A 6,000-nucleotide genomic window follows, 5' to 3' on the forward strand; every position below is an offset into this window, starting at 1 on the left:
TGATTTGTGGCACATTAAAAAATGTCTTTAGAAAGGAGAATGGTAGCAACATAAATCCGGGGACAGCACATCCTGTGGTATCAAAACTGAATCTGACCCTTGATTTTGGTTAAATGATAATCCTGGTGATTTGCCACTTTTGAACACGTTTGCTACATTTTTGATTTATCATGAATAGTTAGTGCCTCATGTGGTTTGGATATCAGGAGCTGATGTAAGAAAGGCTGACATTAAAAAAAGTAATCACTCTGCATCAGAAAAGAGAACAAAGGAAAACTTACACAAAATAAAAAATAGTCCATATGTTTTTCAGTACTGAAGAACAATGGAACCTAGATGTTTATCACTGTTAGCAAGACCATAAATCAGTGACCCAATTCTCTTTAATGAGGTATTTTCACCTTTAAAAGTCTTCTCTGAAATTTTTTGTCAGCATATCAAATATTGATCACTTTAGCCTTGTCTATGTACAAATGTTATAGCTATGTATAAAATTGATATTAGTATGCCTATTAAGCTGTTCATTGTGGAATGACTTAACTTGCACTTTTCAGTAGTATTTGCAAATATGAATGTGACAGCTTCAGTTTTAAAATGTTTTCAGTTAGATCATTTAAAGTCAGGTTGAAACCTTTACAGATATTCTCTCTGATATTAAACATGTTTTTGACCTCATCATTTATGCATCTCTGCCTTTTTACAAATCAGAATGTATTCTAAAATACTTTACAAGCATAAAATACATTGTTCCCACTTCATCAAAAATAGAGGAAACCACCTATTTTGCAATGTAATTCAAGCTGATACAATCAAGTTTCCTTTTACACAGGAATCTCTGGTAAAATACCTTTCCTAATATGTTACTATATATGGGATTTAATTATGCACCACTGCATTCACACAAATTTAATTTTTTTTCTTTTATTTAGAATTTGTTAAAGGGTACTATGTATCACAAAAAATATATTAGACTTGCTGCAAGCTTAATCAAAACCAAGAACTACTACAGAAGGTAAATATTTGCTTTTGATCAGTTAGCACTCATTGGAGGGCATCTTCTTATGTGTTTCTACTCAAGCCAGAAAGCTGGGACACAAAGCTCTGGTGGATTTCAGGATGCAATAAATAGCATATAAGAAATAGCTGAAGCCTTCAGTATTTATAGATTGGATGGGAAATCAGACGACCTGAGCTCCATTATTTACTGTGATTATTATTGTGAACAACTGGTGCTTTGTTTTTTCACAGCATCAGAGTAGTAATGCTTATCTAACATAATAAAATCTTTTTGCATTGTGGATCAGAAGTGGTGTGTAAATGTTAAGTACAAATAAATATTTACTCCTTGTCTGCAGTGATTCAGTTTGTTAATCTCTGAAACACTGTTTCCTATTATGCAGAGGAAAGATAAAAATATATTATGGATCAGGCAGACAAGTTTTATTGGAGAGGGAAATATGGGTACCTCTGCTTATTTAAATCATGCTCATGTGGGTCTTTCTCTTTTCAAACATGCAGGTGCCTCAGCTAATTGCAAATTTAAACCACCTGGCACTGGTTTTCTTTCTGCTCAAGTCCTGAAAGCTGCAGAAAAGATGATTTGAACTTTGAACTGTGCTTTGTAGGAGCAGTAACTCTCTCTGCAAGTAACACATTACACTTTGTGATCTCTTTTGTATTTTCTCACAAAGAGTCTTGAGATGAAATCTCACATGGTTTAAACCTTAAGTTAATGGCCTGTGAAAGGAAAAAAATAGTACAGGAGGCATTATGGGATGTGTGCTTTCTTTTTCTCATAAAATGTGCTAGGTTAAACAAAATTCTAAGAAAGTTCAGTGTAGTCTAGGTCAAGTACATTTTTTTTATTCACTGTAGATGTTCAAACTGATGGTCCTTCTTGGATTTCCCTGTGATAGGCAATGACAGAAATTGTTTTCACCTGTCCATTCTGTACTTAGACCAGAGGTTGCCATCCCCTCACAGAAACATCACAAATGGCAGTTTGTCCATTCCTTAGCCATCATAAATTGCAATCTGTCACATTAAATTAAAATGCCATTGATTTCAGTTTGCATTCACACAGCAGGATATGTTGTGTGGAACCCTGAGTCCTAGGATGATGAAGCTCCTTTAAGTCCAAGCTACCAGAAATCCTATTTTATACAGCTTGGAACTCAATTATTAAAAAAAAAATAATAATTTGACCATTTCTACATTGGTTTTAGTGAGTAGCTTAATTGGGAAAAGCATGAAATCTCTCTTCCATGGAGCATGTTTTCTTTACATTCATTCAATATTCTCCCCTCTGCACAGAAGTAAACTTATCTGCACTATGCACCCAGGAGCATTTTTGAATGGCAGAGAGCAAGGGGCTGACATCAGGCACAAGAATTCTATACTGTCAGAAATGCCAGAGTTCATCAAAACTACACTATTTCCCTGCCAACTCCCTGAAACATCCCTACCTGCTTTTTTATCATCATCTGTCCCCCTCAGATGTTCTCCAATAAGATACTGAGGTGTTTAAACTAACTGCATGCACACAAGATATTTTATAGAGGAATAGGAAATTCTAACTACAAAGAGGTTCTTGCTTGTGCTGGAGCATAGAAAAGTCCTTTTCTCCTTCCCTGGTGAATATTTGGCTATTTCAAGCAAAGAAATTGTGTTATTTTAATACCACTTACTGCCTAGAAAACTGTGTTTTAAAAGTAGCTTGCCTGGATATATAGCAATGACTTGGTTATATTCCTGAATTTCTGGAATTTACAAATATGAAACTCAAGAGGAACAGTTAATGAAGTTTACTTACCTTACCTCTGATGATGTGAAAACCTGCACTTCAACACAGTGTGTTAAGCTTCAATGCAGAGATACAGGAGACAGAAGCATAAATTGCAAAGTATTTTATTTGTTTATTATAATATTAGAGATGTGAGGTTTAACCTTCAGATGACCCTAGGGTTCACTCATTATAAAAAATGGATCATTAGAACATGAAATGGGCAGCAAAGATTAGGCATCTGAAATTAGGAAAGAACAATGTTCTATTGGACTCTTTAGCACACTTTCCCCTTAAATCCAAGCTCACATACTCAGTATTTTTAAACTGTATCTAGTAATAGGTTAGCCTGCAATTGCAAAAAATGTATTTATACATTTAAATAGCATATTCATTTTAGCATATTTATAAGACTTGCTATACACCAAAGTATAATCATAGCTCTATATGCATAATAAACCAATACAAATGTACAGTTTATCATTCTGCTATGATAACCATTTCTCAAATATAATATTCATTGGCTCTCTTAAATACCTGTCTTGCAACACATCCATTGTTTGTATATTGGTCCCCTGAAGGTCAGTTGATTATAAAACTAGGACCTTTTGCGTACAGAGGCATTTTACAACATGTTCAATACAACCTATAATGACAGGAAAATCACATTTTCATTGTGGATGAACTTTTAAATAAACTTACCCGAGATTTACCCCATGAATAAAAATGAAAAAAAACCTGAAACTTGAGACAGAAACATTGTCCTAAAGGTCTTCTGTATTGTTCTAAAGATCTGAAACCAAATCAAACTTGTTTATTGATTCCTTATTTATCATATCTCTGCCACTAGAGCTGTTAAGCTGAGGAGATTGTATTAGCATTTTTAAACTATGCAACTGAACAGGACTCCTGAGAAACTTGCTGCACTTAGAACAAAAACATGAGATACTTTTCTTCTGTAGACCACTTAGAAATAAAAAAATTCATCACTATATATGTTAAAGTAGTCAAGACTAAGATGGTAGCAAATATGTAATTTCAGAATTACAAAATATGGAACCTGCCTGCTGACCACCTTTAGAATGACTGCTCCTCTCTTCTCTCTTCTTATCCAAAGACATTTTAATAACTGTGAAAGTAAATGACACTCTCATGTCTTTGGGATCTATAGTTGCCTCATTTCAAATTCTCCAGCAAAGAAATTCTGAACCATTCTCTTCCAGCTGCTTTTATTCTTTGTTATGTTAATGCTCCATGAAAAGATGTCATGGAGGATCAAAGAATTTTGTGCATACAATTTATACTAAAAATAATTTTGATTTAAACTTGAAGATTAAAGTAACTTTCCATTTTCAATAATGTAGAAAATTAAGAGTGAGATCAGCTATGTGACTGCATGTGGAAGTGTGAGTGAATCCAATAAAGGACAAAACCAAAGAGAACAAGTGAGATGCTTCGGTTTCAAATGTGGCAGAACCTTACATTTAAAAAATAGGCAAAATAATTTTTCTTTATTTTTGATACCTGAATCTTTTTTCCTTAAACCAATAAAGGAACTTTAACGAGAGTATGCATTCAGAGATTTACCAGTCAAGGGTGGGCAGGATTTGTGGTACAGTAGAGTCTGTTTATGAAATAAATCTGTTATCCAGGAGCAAAGCATGATTGGGAAAGCTAATAAGAAAAAATTAAATAAATCTTTTTTCTGACCCATAGAAGCCAGAATTTTCCTTGCCATGCTTTAAAATATTGCATGGACAAATTTAGCCACACTGAAATAAAGAAATCACTATTGTGATTCTTGATTATTGCCACTGAATATCATGGAGAGAGTTTGATCATTGAAAGCTGAGTCTCATGCCATTGTTGCATGGAACATACTAATGATTTTCTTTCTACTTTTTCTTTTTTTTTTTTTTTTTTTCTTTTTGAAAACTGGCTGTGAATTCAAGCTCTTCCAAATGGAAGGAGAAGAGATGATGAGGAAGGCGATTTGGCGAGATGCAATCATCTCAATCCTAGCAGTGGTCAGAATTTTTACCTTCTGAATGTTGAAGGAGGAAGGAGGGAGATGAAGGAGGTGGCCAATGACTGCTAACATATATTTAAATTAATTGTGGTAATAAAATATCTTATCTGTTGAGCAAGTCAGTGATGAGGGTCAGCTTTAGCATGGCTGCTAAGAGGGAAAGAGGAACGTCCCAGTAGTTATGGCACTTGAATGCTGGCAACTTCAGAGCTTCTCTAAAAATTAGATGAGCTTCACTGGAAGCTCCCTTTGTCAACATTGCACTAAACCAGCCACATTTCACTGTCTGAAAGCTGTTAAAAGCAGAATCGGTCATTGTAACAGTAATGTGAAGGCTTGATCCTTCCATAAATATCACATTAAACCCTCAATGTTAAGTCATAAGTCAAATTTCATACCACAGAGCAGCAATAAAAAATGCCAGCTCTGAAGTCTTGCCTGTGAAAACAGATATTCCATCTGGTTTAAGGGGATGGGGTCAAACCAAAATTTTAATAAACCTCTGATGGTTACATTATTTTTACATCATAAGTGGAGGAGTATCAAAATTGTCTCAAGCCAGGGGACCACCTAACTTCAGATATACAAAGATTTTTGTTATATTTTTGTTATATGCAATGTGACACTGGTTCAGCTAATAAAAAAAAAATATGTAGAATTTAATCAGAGTGATACCCTGGGGAATAACAGTCTATTATCTGCATCTCTGTAAATATCAGAAGACTCAAGTTTAAACTAAACTTTCCTGCAAATATGTAATCAAAAATTCACAGATCTTATTAAGAACAGTAATAAAAAACATTTACTAAAGTGTTCTTAACTACTCCTCATTTATGATAATAGCACAAAATGAAATGTGGATCTTCCTTTAATGGTCTTTTCCTAATATTCTAATGTCATAACACATGTATCCACTCTACAATGTAAAGATTCTAGAAAATTCAGCATTACATGGGAGGGACTCTACATTTGAAGTGATTATCTAAAATTTATTCTTTATCTAATTTCATCTTTATTATTTACTAGGAGAAGGTAAGGGATCATTACAAAAAGGATTAGAAAGAGTGCATTTTTCTCCTAAACTTGATATTCCTATGAAGTTTTTCTTGTGCCTAAAAGTGAAATTGAATATGATTTTTGTGGGACACATGTGTGTGTTTAAAGGATCAAGTGAGATACACCTCTTACT

This window comes from Agelaius tricolor, unplaced genomic scaffold (assembly GCF_023055355.1).
Source record: "Agelaius tricolor isolate 1412-34295 unplaced genomic scaffold, bAgeTri1.0.p SCAF_6, whole genome shotgun sequence".
Taxonomy (NCBI): domain Eukaryota; kingdom Metazoa; phylum Chordata; class Aves; order Passeriformes; family Icteridae; genus Agelaius; species Agelaius tricolor.